The sequence below is a fragment of the Lissotriton vulgaris genome, chromosome 12 (assembly GCF_964263255.1).
Source record: "Lissotriton vulgaris chromosome 12, aLisVul1.2, whole genome shotgun sequence".
Lineage (NCBI taxonomy): Eukaryota > Metazoa > Chordata > Amphibia > Caudata > Salamandridae > Lissotriton > Lissotriton vulgaris.
Genome location: NC_141700.1, coordinates 709226298 through 709252687, shown reverse-complemented (window position 1 = coordinate 709252687; position 26390 = coordinate 709226298). Strand labels below are relative to the sequence as shown.

The window sequence follows — 26390 nt, the reverse complement described above, 5'->3', positions numbered from 1 at the left end:
CAATGCTCTCAAGTGTGCAGACATTCTACAGTGGGGCCAAAGTACTCAGACAAAAAGAATAAAGGCGGTGGGTGAAGAAGGGGTGAAAACAACCTCTTACTCTCAGCATCCAGCTCACAATTACAGCATGGATCTGGAAGGGGTGAGAAAGAAGTTGAAAGTGAACCCAGTGAAGACACTGATATCGAAGTCCTTATTAACGGGAGTGAAGATACTGGTGAAGGGACCAGCAGTGGTGTCAAGTCTCAAACTAAGGACCAGACGGAATAGCAGTTACAACGTCAAAGTCATAGGCATGAGTGCAACAAGAAGTAGTCTCTGATTCTATCAGTGATAGGCTCCAGTTGAAAAAAGAGTCACAAGTACCCCTAAAGGAAGAAAACTGTTCACAATGAATGGTGTTACTGATGTTGATCAAAGTTCAAGTCTATTCGTGAGTGGAAAAGATTCAGCTGTAGTCACAAGTAAAGACAAAAGGCCAGATATAAAGAAGCTGCGGATAAGAACCTGCAGCAGAAAGCACTGGCCGAATGAGAGACGAAAGCCAAGTCATGAAGAAACTGAAGGAATTGAAGTTGATTCAGGGAACAGCGAAAGTGTATCACCAGCTGCTCCAAGAACAGCAAGAAAGAGAATTCCAAATGGAAAGTAAGCTTCATCACAGTGGCTGTATCTAGCATCAATATCTGAGGAAGAAGGAGAAACAGAAATAGAGATCTATAGTGCAATACATCTTTGCCAACACATCTTTGAAATTGAACCTGAAAGTGATCGCAAACAAGAAGAACCCCCTTGAAAAATCTTGGGAGACTGTCAAAAACTTTTTTAAAAGTGAGAATTTCCAAACAAAATATAGAAGGAGAAAATGGTTTCTTTGAGAGCATGACCTGGATGAATAAAAACCTGAAAAAAGAGAAAATACCCCTTTGAAGTTTATTTTTAATTATTGTTTTCATAGAAATAAGAAGAAAGGAAGACATTTTTATTATATTTTTAAAGAAATGTTTTGAAAACTCTTGGACTCTCATGATAAAATGTTGTACTTAGTCGTAATAGAAATTGGTAAGGAGAAAAATTATTAGTTTGATTACCTTTGTAACAATACTATTGTTTTAGTTATTATGTTGTACCGCCTCCTGTCTCCAGTGGGATATGACTTCACAAAGTTGAATTAACTAAAGTACATTATGAAAAAAAACATAGCAAACTAACATGTAGGGAAAGTTTTGTTAGTTTATTTCATGATATTATGTATACTACAATATTGAATGAGTATAAGTTGAAATTATAGATGTTAAACACTGGTATGTGTCTACGTTTCTGCACTCTTCTGCAGGTAAAGGTGCTACTTACTTACAACTGCCAATGGCTTACAGTTTATCATGCAATATGTTTGCTAGCATTTTTTAAAACATGACTTTTTGTCTCATCTGTCGGATCTCAATATCTCACTCGAAGATCTACCTGTTTTTTAAAATGAAAATACTAATAAGGGTCTTAAAGAACAAATGACTTACCTTCAGTAAAGCCTTGTCTAGTAGAGACTCAGATTACTTAGCTTAGAATTATCCCCAGACAGCAGACTGGATCTGGAAATTCTTCTTGAGCTGTACCCCTGCGTGCCAATAGGTGGCATTGTTCAGCTCTTTATGGTATTGTTGGCATCATCCCCGCTGGAAGTGACATTTGCGGTGCCTACATAGGTGCCACCTACGCACACTAATGTCAGTCACTTTTTGCAACTTTCAATGCATGAAGCGCGGAGTCACAAAGTACACTGACCATTAGTGTAGAAAACTAGATCTCCGAAAGGGGAAAGCCCTGGCCCTATAAATATGTTCACAAAGTGTAGAGTATAGATGGTTTGGTTGATTTCCAGGACCAGAACTCCACGAGCTAAAGAAGTTGTACCAGCTTTGGCTCTGGTGGAATAAGCACACAAACCCTCAGAGGAGTGCTTTTTAGCCAATGCGTAGCAGATTTTTATACATTGTGAGATGGTCCTTTTCTGTCCCTTCTTCACTCCGACATACCCCACAAAGAGTTGATCATCCAGCCAGTACTCTTTTGTGCAGTCAAGGCAGAATGACAATGCTCTTTAAGAGTCCAGACAGTGTAGTAGCTCCTCTTCTTTGAAAGGAGATGGATGAGCATAAAAAGTAGGCAAGGTGATGAATTGGCATATATGAAATGAAGTTAACACTTTTGGAAGAAAGTAGGCTCTTGTGCGAAACACCAGCTTGTCAGGATAAATGGTGATGTAAGGAGACTTGGATTACAAGGTCTCAAGCTCACTGACCCTTTGGACAGATGTTATTGCAACCAAGAAGGCTGTCTTATTGGTTAGGAGCCTGAAGAAGACAATTGTGCAGAGGCTCAAAGGGAGCGCATACAAGGAAAATGAGGACTAGATTGAGGTCTCACTGAGACATGACAAATGGAGAAGGTGTAAACAAGTCTTGTATACCTTTCAGAAACTCATGTACAATAGAGTATTTGAAGAGAGATGGGTTATCAAGCAGCCTTAAAATGCAGAAGTGGCAGAGAGATAGGAGTGCCCGGAGCAGAACCCTACTGGGCAAGGGAAAGGATGACTAGGAGAACCAGAGAAAGGTGGCAGAAAGAGGATTAATTTGTCTTTTTGTACACTATGCCAAAAACTTTGTCCAATGGCAGGTGCAAACCGTCTTATAGGAGGGATGCCTGGCTGCCAAGATAAATCAGGGTAAGGAATGGCTACAAGGGATTTTGTTCATAAACTTAGTACATATGGTTTAACATGTATCACTCATGGGTTGATTAAGTAATTGAACCCTATGGTATCCACAGGATATTAATTCATTATTGTCTTATTCCAAAACATTCAATGAAAATAAACTGGAGAGAAGAAAAGAATGAAGTAAGCACACAGCAAATTAATTTTATCTGAACATTTTTAGTATTGAATTGATCAAAGAGTACAAATCATGGGGATAAAAGGAAACATATCCAATATTGGCAGTTATGAATGGATGTACATACAAATCAACAAATCGATTCATAACATATCAGCAACTCCATAGATAAAAGAAGAAGACCAAGTACACTGGTATACAGAGGTGTCCTTCAAGCATTAATGCTGTGGAAATGGTGATTAGGTCGACGTTACGGTCTTGCTTGTTGGCATCAATAAGACTATCATCAGGACTAATTTTTCAAGAAAAGCACTTTGGAAAACAGGGCGGGATTAAAACCTGGTCGCCAACTTCAGTATATTTCAACTGGAAGATCTGCTGTGACTTACGATGGTAGCTGTAACTGCGGATAAGATATTTCTGCTAGAAGCCTTGTCTGGGTAGACAGATATTTCGTGGTATTAATCTCACAAACGTGGATCTCCTGCTCTTTAAACCTTCACTGTAACGGGTACAAGTGTATCCTCACTGAGACATGACAAATGGAGAAGGTGTAAACAAGTGTTGTATACCTTTCAGAAACCCATGTACAATAGGGGATTTGAAGAGAGATGGCTTATCAGGCAGCCTTAAAAAGCAGAAGTGGCAGAGAGATAGGAGTTCCCAGAGCAGAACCCTACTGGGCAAGGCAAAGAATGAATAGGAGAACCAGAGAAAGGTGGCAGAAAGAGGATTAATTTGTCTTTTTGTACACTTTATTTTTCGTGAGAGCAAGACTTACCCAGGTGGCAAGATGACCATGACCTCAGACTTTACAACTGCTCCTCAACAGGGATCTCTATTGTTGCGGTGACACATGTCGAGATGCTAGAAGCTTAAGGGAGAGCTCCCTCAAGGCTTTTGGATTCATGGTGTGGTAGTCAGGACAGGCCTTCAGGTCAAAATCCCATTCAAGGCACTAAAGGCAAAAAATATGCAGGTCCGTCATCAACATCTGCCAGTGACAGACGACGCAGGGCTCGAAGCTGGACATTTTTGATTACGTATCTGCCAAACCAGGAGGTACACTTCAAAATACTTCAACAAAATGTTGAAAAAAAATTTAGGGCCTGCTTTACATTTCGTCAGAGGGGTTACTCTGTCACAACGGTGATGGAAAACTTGTTTCAGGAAATATAAATCCCATTATATCCTATGGGATTTATAATTCGGCAGACAGGTTATCTGTCACTGGTGTGATGGAATAACTCACCCGCTGAGATTTGAATCAGACCCAAAGTCAAAAAATGACTGAGGTGTGACTCTTCCCTATTCTGACTGGTGCAGAAAAAAAAGAAGTGATTTCAGCACACCTGAGTGGCACCTATACAGGAATCACAGCCATCACTGCCAGTTTGGACGATGCCAAAACGCCACGTGAAGCCGGTTAAGATCACCTACCGGCGTGCCGGAGTACTGCTCAGGAAAAATGTCTGGATCCATTCTAACAACTAGGGATAATTAAATGGTAAGGAATCTGTGACTAGAAGTCTCTATCAGATTATGGTTGTCTTTTAAATACAATTGCATGAATTAAGAATCAATTAAAAGTACTAAACAGGAGTATGTGTATTTTGAATAATGAAGAGCATGAATTTTGTTAAAAAGAATACAATGGGGAGGGTTAAAGGTGGGAGAGATTGGAGAAATCAAATAAAGATAAGAGAGCCGATTAAAGCTGAAGAATTTAGATTCAGAAATTTGCATCCTAAATTGAGAATGGAGCATGAGAGAAATTGTGAGCTATGTATGATGTGTTGTGAACCCGATAGGATTGGGAGAATTGACTATGGGGTAAAAGTGAATGTGAGAAAAGGTATGATGTAAATGATGGTTTTCTGGTTTGTAAAAACAAAAGCCGATTCTGAGAAGGATCTATTATGTGTGTGGTAAAACTTATTTTTTCAATTTGCTGTGCAATTGGTTTGGATCTTTCTATCTTGCTTTATTGTTTCAAAGAGTCTATCTTGTGAGTGGAGTAAATGATGCAGTTGGTTCGAAGAGTGTGAAACAACAATTTGGACAGATAGTATTAGATATATGAGGAACTATTAATCCACCAAAGGTATAGCTATTAATGACATGAATTTTAGATGTATGTCTACGCCTGTGGACTGGCTTGCTTCTAATACCATTAGAGCTTGGACTCAAATTAATTCTTAGCTAACTGTAATGCGGACCATAATTATGTCAAAACGCATAGTGCTAGATATCTGTCTTGTGAAGTAAGGCATTGTTTGCAAAGTATACAGTGTAAAAGCATGTTGCCCATTCCTACCTGATAACAGCAGGATTATTACTGCTTATGTACAAAACGGTACTGACATTTATTGTGACATTCAAGCTTTAGAAGTCCACAGCATGTGGGAAATTGTAGGTTCCCGGGTTAGTGAGATAGGGAAGAGTTTTAGCAAGGTTGGTGATTGGATTTATAATTTGGCAGAGGGAACATTGAGACTAATCCTAAACCTAAAATGGAGAATGTTAAGGATTGTGTTCACAGCCAATGGAAAAATCTACCAAGAAGAAACAGAAAGTGGCGCAAGCTGTGCTGTAATTTGTGGTTGTATTAACTATATTATTTGAATGTTGTCGTGATTTTGAAATAATCAGAGGGTGAAGTTGTAGAATATTTTTATGTGCTCATATTGTTGTGCATCATTCACAATATACTCAATGCATTTTCATAATCGGTTTCTCTTGTACACTTTTATATACTTATATAGCGTTGTTGCTTTGAATCAAATCTTCTATGATACCTAGAAATATGTTTTTCTGATATATGTTAACCGCCTCAGTTTAAATACAAAAAGCATCCTTTACCCAATGGAAGCTAGCCATGTCACTCACGCATCTCCCCCCTGCCCACCTTCTCTCATAGCAAACTCTGCAGTGAAGCTGACATTTTCTGATTTATTTCCACTGTTATGGTTATTATGCTCTCAATGAACTCTCCTCAGTTCAATCACAGCTCAAAACATTCCTCAGGGTCTTTCTGTTGGTTTACTATGCCTATTAACACATATAACCCATTATTGTTAATGTACCTAGTTACGTCTAGCATTTCTGGATGACATTAGCTAAGAGGGTTCGTGTGAGGAAAGTGGTTTATTATGTGGTGTGGTCATGGGACTTCACTGTGTAATGAAGACACAGATGCATATAGTCCGGTCAGGTTAGTTTCAAAAACCGTAGCTCAACCATCAGTATTAGAGCAGTAAGGCTTTATAATTGGAATAAGTGTAAAGCATTAAGAAGTAGCAAAACAGCTGAAGAAGAAGAAAATACAACACAATCAACTCTGACACCAATTTATAAAAATAGAATGCCCAACACAATAAATCATTGTAATCTACTGCAACTCACGGTTTAGGGTTATCCACAACATATAAAATAAAAAAGACTATAAAGTAACTCTTCTGGTGACTTTTTCAAGAGAGAGCAAGTCGCTGTTGAGTAAAACAATGAAGTTGAATTGAACAGTTACAATGCTGCTGATAATAACAGTTGCATCGCATCTTAAGCAGTTTCCAGTTCAATTCCCAGCTCTACGGGGGAACCTCCATAGACTTTAATGGAGTGGTCCTGATGCATGGAGTACAGGACACTTAGGATGCAGAGGATACTGAGAATGTGATGAGAGTCTTTCTGAGGCAACTGCTAGGTCCGTAAATATAGTGGTTGACTTTGGCCACAGAGCATGATGTTCCTCCAAGTCTGAGTAAAACCTAGTGAAAAAACAGTTGCCACTCATCTACTGTTCTCCAGTTAAAGCAGAACCACCATCTCCCTTTAACTGGTTTTACCTTCCTTGATGGATTACAAGACTGATCTCTGACAACTCTCCTGGATCTAGCAGACGGGTGCAACTTTTGAGAGTTGAGAGGATCTCCTAGTCTGTGCTTCGGTGGTCAGTGACGATCAGGCTTTCTTGACTACCAACTCTCCAATGCATGATTCTTCAGCTTGTGTGGCCCTCTAGAGACAGGAACACTGCCAACTGACTCTTGGAGTCAGTTCTGTCTTAGGCCCGGGGACAACTTTTCCTCCAGCAGGGCACCACAGGCACCGTCTTCTCTTTACCTGTCCAAAAAGCAGCAGGTGCAATCCAGTCTTAGGTGCAGCCTCTTCTTGCTGGGTCCAAGAAAAAGCAGGTTAGTACTTCTTTGGTCCTTTCTCTAGTTCAGAGGTAATCTGACAGTTGGGTGCCAAGCTGCCACTTTTATGCCCAGATTGTGCCCTTGTGATGCAGCAACTACTAGCCAATGGGCTACTAGGTCTCCCCCCACCTTGTGACAACTTCTTGTAAAGTGTGGCATCTAGCTAGCACAGAATGCCCCTTTTGTCACCTCCCAAATCAAAGAACACTTCTCTTGGTGTTTGGAGCTCCTTAGCTTATCCCAAAGGTGTGGCTACCTAGGGGTAACATGCTGAAGGGAAAACCAGTTTGGCAGGATTTTCCCCTACTCTGTCCCTGATGCCAGTCTGTCTGCAAAAACAAGAGAGCAGCCACTCTTGTGTATGTCCACCATTTGCCATTCAATGTCGACTACCTCTTTGAAGCTGGCCTTTTGAGCTCCCAGTTTGTTTGGCCTTTCTTCCAGGGAGATGTCACACTTCTTCCAAGGGCAGGTCCTTTTTGTTCTCTTGTGATAGTCGGTCACATACACCCCAACCCACAAAGGAGAGAAGGCTGTCTCTTGGCCCACAATCAAAAATAGTCACTGAAATACTTTGAGCAACAAAGTGGCAAACTTATAAAGTTACCATTTGTTCAAATGTTCCATTAAATTAAACTTGATCATCAAGTCTGGATTAATGTCAGTCAGTCAGATTAATGATAGGATACTTTTGCTATCTAAAAGTATCATATTTAGTAGTCCCATCTTGAAGTTAGCATTGATGAGTTGTCAGTGTTTAACACTGTACTTGCCAGTAGGGCTACTGGCGTTTCCACAAAAAAGTGACAGTGAAGGGATTTTACTGCAAGGATAAGTAAAGTTAGAAAACATTTGTCCAACTTTTTTAAATAATGCACCTTGCCTTTAGGGCTCAATAGGCTTGTCTTAGGGGGTGACGCATAGATATTGAAAAGGAGTGCTTGAGGTTTGCTTTGCTTTAATTGGCAAAGTCAAGTTTGCAGTTTAAAAACACTCTGCCAGCTAGCAAATGTGGGCTTGGAGTCATGCTTTGCTTTTTCACTCTCATTGTGGCACAATACATGCTGTAGTCCACGAGAGACACCTTAACTTACTTGGCTCTGGGGAACCCCTGGTACCACATAACAGGGACATATAAATAAGTTAGCTTATTCCAATTGTGGGTCAGCCAATAATACATACACATTTTAAGGTTCAGAGCACTGGCACTGAGGCCTGTTATGCAGACTCAGTGCACCTTCAGATTTGAACAACCAGCAGCAGCAATCCAATAATTTAGGAGCTGATGAGGCAAAAAGATGCATTTCCTTAAAGTGCTGTATAAATATACATGGAGTGGGTTAGTGCTTAGGAGATAAGACAATGCAACTTTTGTTCATGTGCTCTGATTTAGTGATGAAATGCTGCTTTTGCTCATACCACAGTGAGTCTGTAGATTCTGTAATTTCATAAGCCAAAACAATTTATGAAAACTCTTATATTTTGGAGATGAGCCAGAAGACTTTTTTTTTCTAGTAGGGATGCTGTCCATTACTCTCCCAATTTTTGCTGTCCACTGGTACTAATAATAATTATTTGTTTTTGAATTCTCTGTATAACTATATATTTTTTTCTGACTTTGATACATAGATGGTTCCTTAATTTGGGTTTACATTGCCCAGTGAAATTTGGGTTGAACACTGTCTCTGATCCAGTAAATGTGAGTACTCTGATTGAGGTACATTTTGAGGTATGTAAATGTTGGTGTACGGTTTTGCTCCCATAGTGGCAACTAACTAAGGCCCCCATTAGGATAGCGGGTGGAAAATCACCCCAACCGCCATCCAACCGGCGTCCAAATTAGGATCAACCGCCACAAAAGACCGACTGCGGCGGTAGCGGGCCTACCAAAACCGCCCGACGCGGGGAGGTGACACAAAAAACGGACAGCGGAGGTTGAAAAATCAGCGGAAAAGCAACAACGTGCCTCAAGGATAGCGGATACACCGCACGTGAAAATAGGATATCCCCGAGGGTCCCGCGGTCGGAACCGCTGTTTCCGACCGCCACGGTCGCACACAGGAGTGAATGGGAGAGATAGCGGAAGAGCTGCTGCATAGCCACCGCTGCGGAAGATACAATAAAAAAATGGCAGACTGCAGTGATGTCAAACATTGCACAAATCAAAGTAGCCATGCCCCCCAAATACATTATAAAAATACAAATGAAATAAATGAATAAATACAAAAACAAAAAAAAAAGCACAGGACAACTCCCACAACACACCTGAAAGCCAAATTCCACGTGGACACACCGACATACCTGAGTATAAAACCAGCCCCTTCGCTGACCACAATCCTTTGCAACACTCCAGAAGAGAAGGCCATACACCACATCTGACAGGAGAGGCAACAGAGCACAGCACACTAAGCATGGGCTGAAAATTCGTTCCACTCGCGGAATTTGCGGATTTTCAGCGATTTCGCGATCCGCGAATCTCGCCAAATCGCGGTAAAATCCCCGAATCAGCGGGACAAATTTTCAGCCAAGCATTTACAGGGTTACAGCAGCAGGTGCAAAAGTTGAAGCTAATTTTTTGTAACCTTTTACAAAAGGGTTACAAAGAAATTAACTTCAACTTGGGCACCTGCTGCTGTAAGCCTGTAAGTGCTTCCTGGCGCCTCGTTGCCTACTTGCAACTATTCTCTGACCCTGCTCTGACCCTTGAAGCAGGGTCAGAGAATAGTTACAAGTTGGCAATGAGGCGCCTGTCACGAAAATTAAACCTCAACAGGAAGCACTGACAGATATAAAAACAAGCATTTGCAATGCAATAGGTCTCGCATTAGGAAAGTTTGAGGTATTGGTCTTGTAAATGACAATTTTTTTTATTTATGTGTTGGTTTTGAAAATAGCTAAATTATTAGCTTTGTCATTTAAAATGCCAATAGTTATAACTTTCGCAAATGTGACACCTATAGCATTTGTAATGCAACATGTTTTGTATTTACGTGACTTAGATGTATTGATACTGCAAATTACAATGGCTTTTAATGTTTTAAATAATTAATACTTAAATAAAAGTGATTTTAATTTATAATGGCAATAGCTAAACATTTGTAAATAACTTTTGTGAAGATTATGTTCAGTGTATTTTATTCTGACGAAAATACAAGAACAGCAGTGAAATATTAACATCTTTTTGTGACATTTGTAATAAAGCTTGAAACATTGAGAGAACATATGTGAACCAGTTGTTGAATGGTTGCGCAGATTGATGCTGGGGTGGCGCTGAGTGGTGCTGTGGTGGTGCTGAGTGGTGCTGTGGTGATGCTGAGTGGTGCTGTGGTGGTGCTGAGTGATACTGGGATGGTGCTGAGTGATGCTGGGGTGGTGCTGAGTGGTGCTGTGGTGGTGCTGAGTGATGCTGTTGTGGTGCTGAGTGATGCTGTGGTGGTGCTGAGTGGTGCTGTGGTGGTGCTGAGTGATAATCTGGTGGTGCTGAGTGTTTCTGTGATGGTGCTGAGTGAAGCTGTGGTGGCGCTGAGTGGTGCTGTGGTGGCGCTGAGTGGTGCTGTGGTGGTGCTGTGGTGGTGCTGAGTGATGCTGTGGTAGTGCTGAGTGATGCTGTGGTGGTGCTGAGTGGTGCTGTGGTGGTGCTGAGTGATAATGTGGTGGCCCTGAGTGATGCTGTGGTGGCGCTGAGTGATTCTGTGGTGGCGCTGAGTGGTGCTGTGGTGGTGCTGAGTGGTGCTGTGGTGGTGCTTAGTGATGCTGTGGTAGTGCTGAGTGATGCTGTGGTAGTGCTGAGTGATGCTGTGGTGGTGCTGAGTGATGCTGTGGTGGTGCTGAGTGGTGCTGTGGTGGTGCTGAGTGATAATGTGGTGGTGCTGAGTGATGCTGTGGTGGTGCTGAGTGGTGCTGTGGTGGTGCTGAGTGATAATGTGGTGGTGCTGAGTGATAATGTGGTGGTGCTGAGTGATGCTGGGGTAGCGCTGAGTGATGATGTGGTGATGCAGAGGGCAGAAAGGCACACAAAGCAGTATAACAAAGGGCAGAAAAACAAGGGAAAAACGAGTCTAACAGAGGGAAGAAGGGCACAAAAACAAGTCTAACAGGGGGCAGAAAGGCTCAAAAACGAGTCTAACAGAGGGCAGAAGGGCACAAAAAACGAGTCTAACAGAGGGCAGAAGGGAAGAAAAACAAGGGAATAACAGAGGGTAGAAGGGCACAAAAAACGAGTCTAACAGAGGGCAGAAGGGTAGAAAAACAAGGGAAAAAGAGTCTAACAGAGGGCAGAAGGGCACAAAAAACGAGTCTAACAGGGGGCAGAAGGGCAGAAAAACAAGGGGAAAACGAGTCTAACAGAGGGCAGAAGGGCACAAAAACAAGGGAAAAACGAGTCTAACAGAGGGCAGAAGGGCACAAAAAATGAGTCTAACAGGGGGTAGAATGAATCCCACCCTGCGTGTTTGTCCACGAAGATGCCACCGTTTTATGCAATACCTCTACCCAACTGGAGTACTTTCTACTGTCTAATCAGTAAGTGCTCCCTCGTTGGCTAAATGTATAGGGGCAGATTTACAATAACTGGCGCATCCCCAGGGATGCACCAGTTATTGTGCGCCGCAGCTCCGCCACCCATGGTCCGCCGCATTTACAATGAGCGCTGCCACCTGATCCAGTCTCCCTTCCTGATTCGACCCGACTCACTTTCCTGACGTGTGATTGATACAACAGCCTGAAGATAATTGATATTCTCGCCGTAGAAGTGGACGCTTCCCGCCACCTATCGGCATTTGCCCCGCCTGGACTTCCAGCCATTCCAAGTAATTCGCTGTTCTCCACGTGCTGCCCGGATCTGGACCTTATCTGGCCTCACCCCAAGTTAACCCCTTCTTATTGATCAGATAATCAATGATCAATGCACTGTACCCAGCCCTGTATGTCCTGAAGATGATCCTCATTCAACCGGATCGAAACGTCGTCGACTAAACAGCCAGACTCTAGGCGCCCCCTTACAGTGGTTCTCCTTAGAAAGATTAAATTAGGACACCATAATTGAACTGGAAACCATTGTATTTTCACTGTATATATTTGCACCTTGCACCCTGCGCCGCTCACGCTGTATCTCTTGTCACTTGCGCTGCCGTAGTGTCACTCAGATGCGTCACGTTGTTAATACCCAGCACCATGGCGCATCTTTTGTGCTGCCACTGCGTCACAAAAGTGACGCAACTGCGGCGCAAAAGAGGTGCAAGCGGCTTGTAAATCTGCCCCATAGTGCTTTTACTACACTGTAGCTGCGTAAAGGGCCAGAAGATGTGTCTCCAGTGACCATGTGTGCCTGTGCCTGTGTTACAGGCACACATGGTCACTGGAGACACATCTTCTGGCCCTTTACGCAGCTGCAGTGTAGTAAAAGCACTATACATTTACCCAATGAGGGAGCACTTACTGGATTAGCCAGTAGAAAGTACTCCAGGGCAAATCGCAAAAAAATCTGCGATTTCGCCCAAAAATTTGCGAATTCGTGGATTTTTTTGCGATTTTGCGGGGAAATCCACGAATTCGCGGAATGCGAATTCGCAAATTTTGCCCATGCTTACAGCACACACACACAACCACCACCACCATCACTACCACCATCACACCAGCACAAACAATCCCCCAGCACACAACACACCTCACACACCAACACCACAACCGCCACCCACACACCTGCACCAACAAACACTTCAACCACCACACACCATGACCTCACAGAGGATGCCCAAATTCACAGAGGGTGAGTTGACAGTCATGGTCAATGAGATTGTCAGAGTAGAGCCACAACTGTTTGGTAGCCTGGTCCAACAGACCCCATTAGCCACAAGGACACAAATGTGGGAAAGGATAGTACAAAGGGTCAATGCAGTAGGGACCACCCCAAGATCCAAGAAGGAGATCATGAAGCGGTGGCATGATCTCAAGAGGGTTGTCAAGGAGAAGAGGAGCAAGAACTGGGAGCTGGTGAACGTGACTGGAAGTGGCCTTCCCATCCCACTGAAAACATTCTCACCATGGGAGGAGAAGGTGCTTGCCATACTGCATCCTGAGAGTCTCACAGGAGTACCCAGGGGAACGGAGGCTGGTAAGTACAAACAAATGCCAAACGACACACTGATAAGTACTTCCTTTCACAACCCAAACACCATTGCACTGTTCACCCTCACCTAACAGGTAGCCAGCCATATTCACTGTGAGGCCTGTTTGGGGGAGGAAGGCCTGTACTGCCACTCCCAGCATTCCCCTAATTCACACTCCAGCAGCATGGAGGCCTCACCCACCCATTAGCATGAGTCAGCCAATGCACTGTCCACCCTCACCTAACAGGTAGGTAGCCATCTTGTTTGTGATGTTTGTCCAACTTCCTTGGGAGGCCTGTTTGGGGGAGGGAGGCCTGTATCACTACTCCCAGCATGCCCCTGTCCCACACTCCAGCAGCATGGAGGCCTCACCCACCCAGGAGCATTTGTCAGCCATTGCACTGTTCTCCCTCAGCTAACAGGTAGGTAGCCATCTTATATTGGAGGACTGTTTGGGGGTGGGAGGCCTGTATCACTACTCCTAGCATGCCTCCTGGCCCACACCCCAGCTGCATGGAGCACTCCCTCCCACCCAGGAGCATGTGTCAGCCATTGCACTGTTCTCCCTCAGCTAACATTTAGGTTGCCATCTTGTATTGGAGGACTGTTTGGGGGTGGGAGGCTTGTATCACTACTCCCAGCATGCCCCCCTGGCCCACACCCCAACTGCATGGAGCACTCCCTCCCACCCAGGAGCATGTGCCAGCCATTGCACTGTTCTCCCTCAGCTAACAGGTAGGTAGCCATCTTGTATTGGAGGACTGTTTGGGGGTGGGAGGCCTGTATCACTACTCCCAGCATGCCCCCCGTCCCACACTCCAGCTGCATGGAGGCCTCAGCCACCCAGGAGCATGTGTCAGCCATTGCACTGTCCATCCTCACCTAACAGGTAGGTAGCCATCTTGGCTTGTGATGTTTGTCCAACTTGCTTGGGAGGCCTGTTTGGGGGTGGGAGGCCTGTATCACTACTCCCAGAATGCCCTCTGTCCCACACTCCAGCTGCATGGAGGCCTCACCCACACAGGAGCATGTGTCAGCCATTGCACTGTCCACCCTCACCTAACAGGTAGCCAGCCATCTTCACTGTGAGGCCTGTTTGGGGAAGGGAGGCCTGCACTACCACTTCCAGCATGCCCCTAATTCACACTCCAGCTGCATGGAGGCCTCACCCACCCAGTAGCATGTGTCAGCCATTGCAATTTTCTCCCTCAGCTAACAGGTAGGTAGCCATCTTCACTCTTCTTGATGTGTGTGTGTTGGACCTGCATCCCTACACACAGCAACAATTGCATGCAATGCATTGACACCTGACATGTATGAGTAAAAGATGTTGCTCTCCGCCATGAAATTAAACAGTGTTACAATGAATAACACTAGTGCTGACTTCACAATTGTGTAGTGTACAGACAGTTGATGACATGCAGTTGACACAATACTTGCACAGTGCCCAACACTGACCATTACCAATCTAATCCACAGGTGATGAAGAACTCACTGCTGAGGACCACAACAACGACCAGCAGAGCCAGCCTCCACCCCCAGTGCATGGACTCTTGGATGTTGACTCCCTGGACAGTTTGGACGATGAGCTCCAGGCTGGCCCATCTGGTGTGCCACAGGCCCAGAGGTCCCAAGACCCATCCTCCCCACCACCACGTCTGCTTCAACAACAACAGCACAGCAGACCCCTGCAGTCACGGCCTCTGCCTCCACCTCTGCCACTACCACCACCACCAGTACCACCAGTATCACCTGCAGCACCCTCCCTGTCCCAGGGGATGACCAGGCCACACCAACAACTGGGGAGGGCAGGGAAAGTGTGTGTGTACCCAGAGTGGCGAGGCAACAGGTCCTTGACAGCAGGGCAGGTGGGAGGACCAGGGTCACCACCAGACCTCAGGAGGAGTGGAAACCATTCCTGGATCACTTTACCAGAGGGGTGGAGGCATACCAGCAGGTCCAGGGACAAAGTGGCCGGTCTGATGAACTATTACGGGAGCTCATCCTGCTGATGAGGCCCATCGACAACCGCCTAGGCCAGATGGTGGACCTCATGGGCCAGCAAGTGGCTTTACTGAGGGACAGGCCAACGTCCCAAATAACACCTCTACCCCCCTTTGTTGTGCCACAGGATGACAGTGCACCATCCTCCTCTGTGGCCACAGAGAGGGGTGAGTCCTCAGACGCCGCTGGCCAAGCAGCAGCACCCCCCCAGAGATCAAGGGGGCGTCCAAAGAAGAGCCTGGGAGTCTCTGGAGGCAAAGCACCAGCCACACACCAGTCACGGAGCCAGCCCTGATGGCAACCCTCTTCCCCACTGCATTGACTCTTTGAACTGTCCTTCCCCGCAGTGCCTTGTGAATGGCAAATGTCTGTTGGACTGGGTCACCACATCCATGCGGTCTCTACTCTTGTATCTCATCTACCATGACTGTCAACTCACTGCTCCATCACCACCTACATGTGAAAATGCCCGCACCACTCACATGACAGCTTTGTAAATAAAACACCTTACTCACTACAATTTGTGCAGTCTGGTCTTTAGTGCTATTTTCACTGTCTCCAAAATGACCATGATGTATACAAAAGATGTACATTATGTAGGCCAGGATGACTCCGTAGCACCTATGGAGACACAACAGAACAACAGTCACTGGCGGCAGTCTGCTATCACAGACATAACACAACACCAAACATCAACATAACTGTACAGGCAGACAACACAATGTGCAGCAAGTATCAACAAACAGAGTCCGGCATATGGTCACATGTGAAATTTCACTGACACATTTTGGCACACAGGTCACTCCACATGTGCCTGTCTATTACGTCCGCGCATAGCCCTTCACAACAACAGCAACCACACCAGACAATGTACAAGTCATACCACATCACCCACCTTCAAGTGAAGTAGCGGTCGATGAGCTGTTGGGGCAGGTCAACTCCTTCCTGCTCTCCGCTGTCCTCATTACTGGATTCAGGTCCTTGAGCAGGCGGTGGCCTTGGTTCCTCACCATCGTCCATGAGCAGGGAGATCCCCTTGTGGATGGCCAGGTTGTGCAGCATACAGCATGCCACAACAATCTTGCAGACCTTCCCAGGCGAGTATGCCAGTGCACCTCCTGTCCTGTCAAGTCAGCGGAATCTTGACTTCAGCACGCCAAAAGTCCGCTCGATTACACGTCGGGTCCTGCCATGGGCCTCATTGTACCAGACGTCACCCGGGGTCCTGAGATTCCTTAGCAGGCTCAACAGCCATGGCCGACTGGGATATGCTGAGTCACCTGTGAATTACAAACACCCATTGCAATGTTGCACAGCCAGAGTGCAGCAGGTAACACACAGCACGCCATATCAGTAGGCATACTCAGCCACAATCCAAGCACGCTCTGGATGCAGATTCTCCATCATCCGGGGCACCATGATGTTCCTCATGATGTACGAATCATGTGCAGAGGCAGGAAATCTTGCACACACATGGGAAATGGTCATGTCCGCAAGACACACCACCTGCACATTGATAGAATGATATGTTTACGATTTCTAAAAATGTGCTCAGTTGCCTGTGGTGTAACCAGACCTATATGGGTGCAATCGATGGCACCAACAACATGGAGGATGCGCCCAAGGGGATAGAAGTCACCCTTCACACCGGACAATTCTGCTCCCCTAGGGAAATGAATGTAGCGATTCTTATATTGCATCATGGCTGCAAGAACATCCCTCAGCACCTGGCTGAACATGGGCTGCGACATCCCTCCTGCTCTGGCCATGGTCTCCTGGAAGGAACCAGTTGCAAAAAAGTGGAGGGCTGCCATCACCTTGTATGTGGGTGGGAATGCTGTTGGATAGTGGCGGCGAGGCTGCAGGTGTGGCTTCCTTCAAAAGATCACACAGGGTCTTCAGTGTTGGTCTGTCGAGGTGGAATTTCCGAATGATTGCTACATTTTCCATGTCCTCGAGCACTGTCAGGTGACGTAGGAGATTTGGCCTCCTCCTAGTTGAGATATGTAAATGTGCAAATGTCAGTGACAACCATCATGAGATGGCCACAGCATTCACCATCAACGATGTCATGGCAAAACAAAGACTGCCCAGAGAGATGCATGGCACACCAGGTTACATGGGTGGCCAGTTGAGACACACAGAGGGCACACCTCTCCACTAACAATACACAAGTGCCGCTAACAACACATAAGTCAATGTGAATTCTCACATACTGAACCACACATTTCACATTTGCACGTCCGGTGCTGTACCATCCGCCAATGTGTCTAAAATGACCATGACTGTATCATACCCATCCTCTGTAACTGTCACACCTCAATGCATCATGTACACTCTACACACATCCACAATACAATGATCACAGTAGACTGAAAAATTTTAGTTGTGTGCATGAGCTTATGTGAAAGCACAAGTCTGGTTCGATACCATACAGTGAGACAAGCCTTGACAAGCTCAGCACTGACCCACAACACATTGATTTCTTCAACATCATTGACACCAGCTTAAGAGTGTCAAGAATCATCAACCATCAAATGCATAAGTGATATGGCAGGGATCCCAGACCAAAGTGCGTCACACAGAACGTGCGTCCACATGTGGATGATATGGAAGAATGGCATTGTGTGTACAAGGATGTGCCCTTCACCATGTTGCTGCTGTGTACTGATGCAGTGTTCACAGTGTACATGGCCAGTAAATGTTACTAAAATGGCGGTATCTACCACGTGGCCCCGGCGGCATGACACCAGCACCACCCCCTTCACAAGTGCGGTAGCCATTGGCATGGAGACATGTGTAGATGGCTGTGGGCATGATCCACCACCCAAATGGCGGTAGCTACCGCCTGGCCCCGGCGGTGTGACACCAGCACCATCCCCTTCACAAGTGCGGTAGCCATTGTCAGGGAGACATGAGAAGGTGGCTGTGGGCATGATCCGCCACCCAAATGGTGGCAGCTACCGCCTGACCCCGGCGGTGTGACACCAGCACCACCCCCTTCACAAGTGCGGTAGCCATTGGCATGGAGACATGTGTAGATGGCTGTGGGCATGTACCGCCACCCAAATAGTGGTAGCTACCGCTTTGGCCCCGGCGGTGTGACACCAGCACCACCCCCGTCACAAGTGTGGTAGCCATTGGCAGGGAGACATGTGTAGATGGCTTTGGGCATGATCCGCCACCCAAATGGCAGTAGCTACCGCCTGGCCCCAGAGGTGCGACACCGCCATGGAGAATTGCCTACAGCCAATGGCAGCGATTATCGCGGTGGCATGATGCAGATTTGAAAATCGCGGAAGGTGTGCACCGCCACCGCGGAGGTGGTTATTGGATGCTTTTGAAAGATGCACCATCGTAGTAGCGCAGCCCGGGCCCCGGCGGTGCATCACCACCATGGAGCATTGCCTACAGCCAATGGCAGCGATCATCGCGGTGGCATGATGCAGATTTGAAAATCGCGGAAGGTGTGCACCGCCACCGCGAAGGCGGTCATTGAATGCTTTTGAAGGAGGCAGACCTGGAAAACCAATTGTAGCAGCTTTTCAACTTACAAACGAGCCCAGGGTGCTATAAATCTGGTGGAGTGTGCCTCACATTTCCACTGCTCACAGAGCCTGCTGCCTGGGACCCTCTCCTGCAGCTGCCTCAAAAGCCTGCTGCCTGGGACCCTCTCCTGCTGTTGCCTCAAGAGCCTGCTGCCTGGGACCCTCTCCTGCTGCTGCCTCAAGAGCCTGCTGCCTGGGACCCCTCACCACTCACTTCTACCACAGGTGTTCCATGTCCACAGGGATGGCAAGGACAGAGAAGATCTGTGCCAGTCCATTCACAAGTGAGGAGCAGGAGGTCCTTGTAGCCGAGGTGCTGGCACAGTACCCAAGGCGGTTTGGTGGTCCCAATGTAGTGGTAAGTCACCATGAAGGTAGCTGTAGGGCAGGGGGGTGTCAGACGTGTAGTTGTGCAGCTGCAGTATATGCCTGGGGGTGTGGAGTTGTGTCAAACACTGAAAGACAAGCTGTCTCCAGGGCGAAGGACTATGTGTACCCCAAAGTCACTCTTTTCCATGCCTGTACTTGTATGTGTGAGTGGGGTGTGTTACACTGACAGCCATACAGAGCCACCGGATGTTAGCAATGTAGGTGCCAGGTAAGTAATTGGTTGTGTGAAAATTTCAGTGTGCCCCTGTTGTCTGACTCAGTGTGACCCAGGGAGTAGGTCCAGTGCCTGCCCACCCAAACGGGAAACATCACCAGACTAACATGCTCCTTGCTCCAGTTCCTTCAAAGTGAATAGTAGATATGGCCCATCTGTGTCCTGTATAATTGCACACTTACACACTTCTGTTGATGCATATTGTGTTGATGCATCCTGCATTTGTGAGATTGTCATGGACCCTCAATGCCCCAATGTGTGCATGCAATCACATCTGTTTGGGCCATGCAGAGTGCCCTTGTGAGGTATGCCCCAGTTTTGGGCTGAGGGAGGTTACAATTGGTCCTGAGTCTGTCTTGCTACTGTACTGATAGATGTTGGTACCTGCCACTGTGTGACTGGTCATTTCCCCTTCTTTTCTCTCATACCTGCAGCTCAAGGTACACCAGCTTAAGGCCATGTGGAGGGCCATTGCAGCAAAGGTGCGAGCTCTGGGGGTATCGAACAGGCGACGCACCCACTGTCACAAGAGGTGGGACGACATCAGCCGGCTGGCAAAGCAAGTGGCAGAGATGGCCTTGGGGATGTTACCACGCACAGGGCGTTTGGCACGGCGCAGCATGACTCCACTGATGGGCCGCATCCTGGCAGTGACTCAGCCAGACCTGGATGCACGTCTGACGGAGCATCGCCAGCAAGGCAGGGGTGGTGAGTATCTGGGGAGGGTGCCTTTTGCTGGGAGTGGATGCATGTGTACTGTGCCTGTGGCAGCAGGGACCCATGTGATATGCGTGTGTTGCTGTGCTGTGCTGTGTCATGTGAGTGCTGCTGGGATGTGTGCTTGTATGAGGCATTGGGCCACCCTGGCCCTAATGAGCTGATCCTCCCTGCTGTACTTTTGCATTGCCAGATGTGTTAGGCTCCACATGGTCATTCATCATTGGGATAGTGTGGGAAATCTATTATAGGGTGAACAGCAGTGTTCACTTTCTGAGTGTGACTTCATTAATGCCTACTTTACATGCACCATCATCGTTGAGGCCCACACATCTGAAAACAATGTGCCCCAGATTACCACATGGTGCTTGCTATGGCCTACTTGGCATTGTGGACTGTAATGTCATTATAGGTGTGTGTGTTGTCCCCTCCGGTTCCGTGAAGGTATGTCAGTACCAACATCATGTCCATAGTTGAGGGCAGGGCAAGTTGTGTGTGTGGTGCACTACATCTATGGGCATGGTGTAGTGCTGTGTGGCATCAACATGGCTCACTCATGGCATATATTCTGCGTTACAGGCACTGTTGTGGTCTATGTTGTGTGTTGCTGCACAGTGATTGCAGGGTGTGGTGGTTACCATGTAGATTTGGGCCTCTCCTGTAGTGCATTGATTTGAATTCGTATGACCAGATGATGACACTTACACAACCCTGTATCTCTCTCTCATGCAGATTGACAAGAGACCACTGAGAAACATGAGCCAGAAACCAGTGGTGGCGAGAGTAGCAGAACAGCTGCAGCGGAGTCCAGTGATACAGAGCCCACCAGCGCATCTGAGGGGGACCGAAGTATGCAGAAGGAATCCGTGGCTGAGACACAGAGTACCACATCATCTGATGCCAGCATGGATGCATCCATGTTGGCAGGCACAGGGGATGGGGAGTCTGCATCATCATCTACCACCCAGCGGCCAGTGCCCAGCCTCCCATCCACTTCCTCTGGTGCTGCCCGTATCCGTGTCACTAAGAGGGGAGGGGATGAGTCACATTCACACCTGGCACCGCTGCCCCTGCACCTGTCTCCCCTGCTGCCCTCAATGCAGAGTGTGTGGAGCTCCTACGCCAGCTTTCTGTGGGCCAGACAGCTCCGCTCAATGCCTTCAGTGACCATGACAAGAAATTAGGCCAGGTGGTTGCAGACATGGAGGGCATACACTCTGACGTGGGTATGCTACACCGTACAGTCCAGGCGTTGTCATCCACAGTGACGTCTGCCTTTCAACAGGCACATGCTCCCATTGCAGCTCAGGTGCCTTTGTCCACCCCCCAGTCAGTGGCAACATCAGATGACAGTGACCACGGTTCACCAGCATCACCAAAACGTTAAAGCACAAGGAGCACACAACAGACACAACCCAAGCACACTCACCCACAGACACCATCCCCACTGAAGAGCAGGGCCAGCCCAGAATGCACAGACAAGAGCCAGTCAGGGAAAAGCAAGGCCATAAGAACAATGAGGCAGACATCAGGCTCAGATAGCGCAGAGGCATCACAAGCAAAAGACTCTCCTGTCACTGAGAAAACACACAGACCTACCCATGCAGTGTCTATGCCCACTGAAGAGGTGTGGCATATCAGGGGTACACCTAGGAAGAGCACAGGGACACATCCACCCACCACATCAACTCCAATTCCAAGTCCAATGAAGCAGGGGGAGGAGGGCTCTGTAGAGGCCACCCCTGGCAAAAAGGGAAAGGAGGGCACTGTAGAGACCACCCCTGGCAAAAAGGGAAATGAGGGCACTGGAGAGACTACCCCTGGCAAAAAGGAAAAGGAGGGTACTGTAAAGATCACTCCTGGCAAAAAGGGAAAGGAGGGTACTGTAGAGACTACCCCTGGCATAAAGGGAAAGGAGGGCACTGTAGGGTGTACACCTGGCAAAGAGGGTAAGGTGGTCCAGAGGCGTTGCCATACCAAGCGTTCTGCAGGATCCCGCATATCACCAGAGGTAGTGCCAGTGTCTGCACCTGATGTGGGACAGTTGGTGTGTGTGCGCCTGTTGTGTCATCACCACTTCCCATCAACCCCAAGACAGGGAAGCCATTTCATATTCCCAAGAAGTGGAAGGGCACCCCTCAAACCTCTCCCACCCACACTGTTTCAGAGGTCTGCATGACTCCACCTCCATGTGCCACTATGCCACCTGGTCCGCACAGCCCTCCAGCTTGCCATGCCACTGTTAGCCCCACATCACCTGGGGCTCTGTCACCTCAGTCAAGTGAGCCTGCTGTCCCCGACACACAACCAGGTCCAAGTCCGCATGACAGCCAGCAGTGAGTTGACATCCCCCTCATACGCCTGTGCCTCATACAGGTGTGCTACTCCTGACCATTGTTTACAACCTGGGTGTGTTGCTGGCCCTGTTGCTCTGCTGTGCTGTACTCTCCCCCATGCAGCCTCTCATGTACTTGTTGTCTCACCTGTGCCATGGACACTGGCCCTGTTGCTCTGCTGTGTTGGGCTCTCACCTTGTGCTATGGACACTGGCCCTATTGCTCTGCTGTGTTGGGCTCTCCACTTATGCTGTGGACACTGGCCCTGTTGCTCTGCTGTGTTTGGGTCTCCCCTTGTGCTATGGACACTGGCCTTCTCGTTTGTATTTAACCTGTGCATGGTATCTTGCATATGATCATCATGTTGTGCCTTGCTGTTGTCTACCATTGTTTTACTGCTACAGCTGTGCAATATGTGAATAAATACAGTTACTCATGTTGTGTGTTTTGTCAGTGTCCTTGCTGATTAAAGTTATTTTTGTGTTTGCATTTGATTGGCTGTGCCCCATGCTCTATGTATCACTTCAACATTGCAAAGCTCTTTGCAAACATCAGATTTCTAGACAGGGGTGACAGCGTCTTCTGTCCGATCTGAACCTGATAATAGTGTAATCTGTGATGACTATTTTACCTGCCATGCAGTTTTCTTCTTGGTGATTTGCTATTGTTGGCTACACTGTTCACATGGAAGGTTGGGGGACACTGCCAGCACAAGGTGTGATGCTGTGCAAAGGTTTGGAAGCAGGCTGGGATATGTAATGAGGTATGTGTGCAGATTCCTTTATGTGTGCCCAGCCGTGTATGTGTATGGTCATCTTGTGTTGGCCCTTAGCCCTGGTACCACGGCCTACATGAGATGCGTGGTCTTGGGTGTAGCAGAGGTGTGCAGTGTGAACGGTGTAAGTTTGTAGTGGATGTGTGTGTGCCCCGGGGTTGTGAGAGACACACATGTGTCACCCAGGATGTGTGTGCCTGTTGTTTGTTTTGTCTTGCCCTGTGTATGAGATAGTATGCACTGATCTGTTTGTTGTTCACTGTGCTGTGTGTTGGTGTCTTCATGCTGTTGTGTGTGACTCCTTCTTGTTGTGATGGTAAGTTAGAAGTGTGCAAAGTGTGTGAGTTGCACATCAGTGTTGTGTTTGTTTGATCCTCTATGTGTCTTGGGTGTGTTTGTGTAGACTGTGTGATCCAGCAGCTCTACACTGGCATTGTGTTTGTATTTGTCATGCATTGCAGGCACATGGTGGCTTTTCTACTCCTGTATGGCATGGTATGTGTGTTGTTCATTAATCCCCTATGTGTGCCACTTGTGCCTGGCCATTGTGGGTCTTCCCTCCCTCTATTTGTGTGTGGTACACCCCTTGCACGTCTGCTATTGACATGCAGGGTATTTCACTTAGATGTTAGCTGTCCCCTTGGTTTCCATTTGTGTGTGCCTCCCCATCACTTCATTAGTGATCTTGTGCTTTGTGGTGCAGTTCTTGGGCCATGTGTGCTGTCCTTGTGATATTGGTCATTCTACGGTGGTCATGTGCACTTCAGCTGTGTGTGCTGCCCAGTGCTCTGGTGGTGATGGCTTGGCTCTTGTATCCCACAGTGGTGCATGTGTAGTTGTTTAGTTGGATGTGTGTGTGTGTTGCTGTGGTATTGCTTCACTTCCTGGGTGTGCTGTTGTATTTGTGATGTGCTGGTTTGTGGTGTGTTTATGAGGTTGTGTCAATCATGTCTGTGTGTGGCTATTGTGCTTGTTAGGCACACACTGCTTGATGTGCATGCAGTGCTGTGTGTATGTGGTCTTGGCATTGCCTGATGTGGATTCTCTGCTGTCCTGTGATGTTTGTTGATTAGTGTTTCCTGTGCATCTGTGGTTGGTTTGATGTGGCAGTGTGGGTTTGTCCTGATGCAATTCTTGTGTGATATGTGTTATTGTGTGTGTGTTTTGTTCCTGAGTGATGATGTTGTGAACTTCTGTTTTGTCTGTGCTCCCATTGCCTTTCCCCAGTTTGGCTGACAGGGTATGTCTGTTTTTGTTGGTGTTAAACATGTGTTCCTGCAGTGTTTGTGTGTTATTCTTGTGCAGGCATCTGTTGAGGCATCCCTGTGTCTGTGTTGTGTTTGTGGCTACACTCAGGGTGTGTTTTTGCTTGTGTTTTTGTTTGTGTGTGTATGTGCTGGCAAGGATTGTGGGCCTTCAGTGTGTGTCGCACTGGTGTTGTTTGTTCCTTGTCAGCCACTCATGTAGTGGCTCTCTCCCTGGTTGTGTGTTGTCTGGTGCAGGGATTTTATTGTGCTTGCTTGCTGCAGTGCTTGTTGGTATACATGGGGGTGCACAGGATAGGCACCTGGCCTGTGACTTGATGGGATGTGTTGCTGTGTGGTTTGGGGTGGTGTGGCCCTGTGGTGGCTGTGCCCTGCCCATGCCTTGGAGTGGCCCTACATTCTGCATAGTGCGCATGTGTTGACCACGGCGGTGACGTGAACAGGAGCGGGACTTTGCTGCTGGTTGGCGGTCGATGTGTGTTCTGGCTACTTGCCTTGTTGTCAGGTGGGTCATGTGTGGGTGCCCTTGTGGATGTGTTGTGACCCCCAGCAGGGTGTCTGTGTGGTGATTGGACCCTGTGTTAGCCTGTGTGTTGTATTTGTGTAGTTGAGTACCTGCGGCGGCATCCGCGGCAGACCATCTGAAGGTAGTGTTGTAGGAGGTACATCACCGGATGCATATGGAGGGCTGGGTCCATGGCGTTCATGACAGGGTCTCGGCTATCTTGCGCCACTATCGAGTTTCCACCAGCTCAGGTTGGGCGGTGTCTACGCTGCGGTCCGTCTGCTTGTTTGGGCAATCCTAATTTGTTGAGTGGGCGGACGTCATTCCGCACGGCGGAGAGTCTCGATTGGCTCATACTGCCGCGGTTGCAGGCGCACTTTGATGGTGTTGTGCGGCGCTCCGTGGCGGATGGGAAATGACCTATGTTTTGATATCCTAATGTGGCGGACGCGAGTACCGCTGCTCGCGGGCGGAAAAAACTGTTTTCGACACCCGCCACCACTGCGGTGGTGCCACTGCCCGACATCCTAATGGGCCCCTAAATGTTGACTGATGTGGTCCCTATTACAACACTAATAATATTAGTGCCTTAGGGTGATTTTCATTGAACATAAGTAGCTCTCATTACAGAAAAGGTAGTAGAACCCTAATGTAGGGGGTCTATTAGTGTGAGCAAATGTCTCTCTGTGAGTAGGAAATAACCAAGGTGGTCGCTGGTAAAGAGAATCACAGAAGAGCAAATCCAAGTCCTAGAAATACATAGTAGTTTAATTCACAGAAATGCGACAGTTGAGCACACCTTCTAGTCCATGAGAAACAAGCATCTATAAACAGATAACCTGATAACTCCAGAATACCTGCTAACATTCCAAGTATTGTACAAAGACATTAAATGCACAGTAAGCATTGCATAAGATATTGTGGGGATGCTACACTCCATTATTCGTGATGTGGATTAAAACTGAAGACAGTTTCTATACCTTACCTTAGTAAACCTGCCTGCTAGGAAGCACCCAAACTTTTCCATTAAGATTAAATGCAAAGGTTAATTGTTTTAACTATCACATTTTTATTGCAAGCATTTGCTGCCACTTTTAGGTTGTGGCATATTTTCTTTTGTTTGTTTTTGTGGCATATGTTTACAATAAATAATTAAAAAAATATTTTTAGCACCAGCTGTCCATGGCCTTCCATATTGGCATTGTCAATGTTTGATTAAAATTGCATCTATATTTGTCTTTCTGTTTTTGTTTGCAGCCACTTCTAAGGAAAAACTTCACATATTTCAAAGTCACCCCTCTGCCTGTATCATTTGACAGATTAAAGCTCATTCTTAAATGAGTGGAAAGTTCCAAATGTCTACGTTACAGTGGGAGTCTGGGAATTTTCAATTGAATGCAGCTGGAATTTCAGTTGCAGACCAATAATACACCTGG

At 46.9% G+C, this 26390-nt stretch overlaps 1 protein-coding gene across 1 annotated transcript in view; it reads right to left on the bottom strand.

The window, feature by feature from the left end:
- The window catches only part of LOC147678065 (vomeronasal type-2 receptor 26-like), an 89445-nt gene that overhangs the window by 14535 nt on the left and 48520 nt on the right, over positions 1 to 26390 (bottom strand). The window lies entirely within an intron of this gene.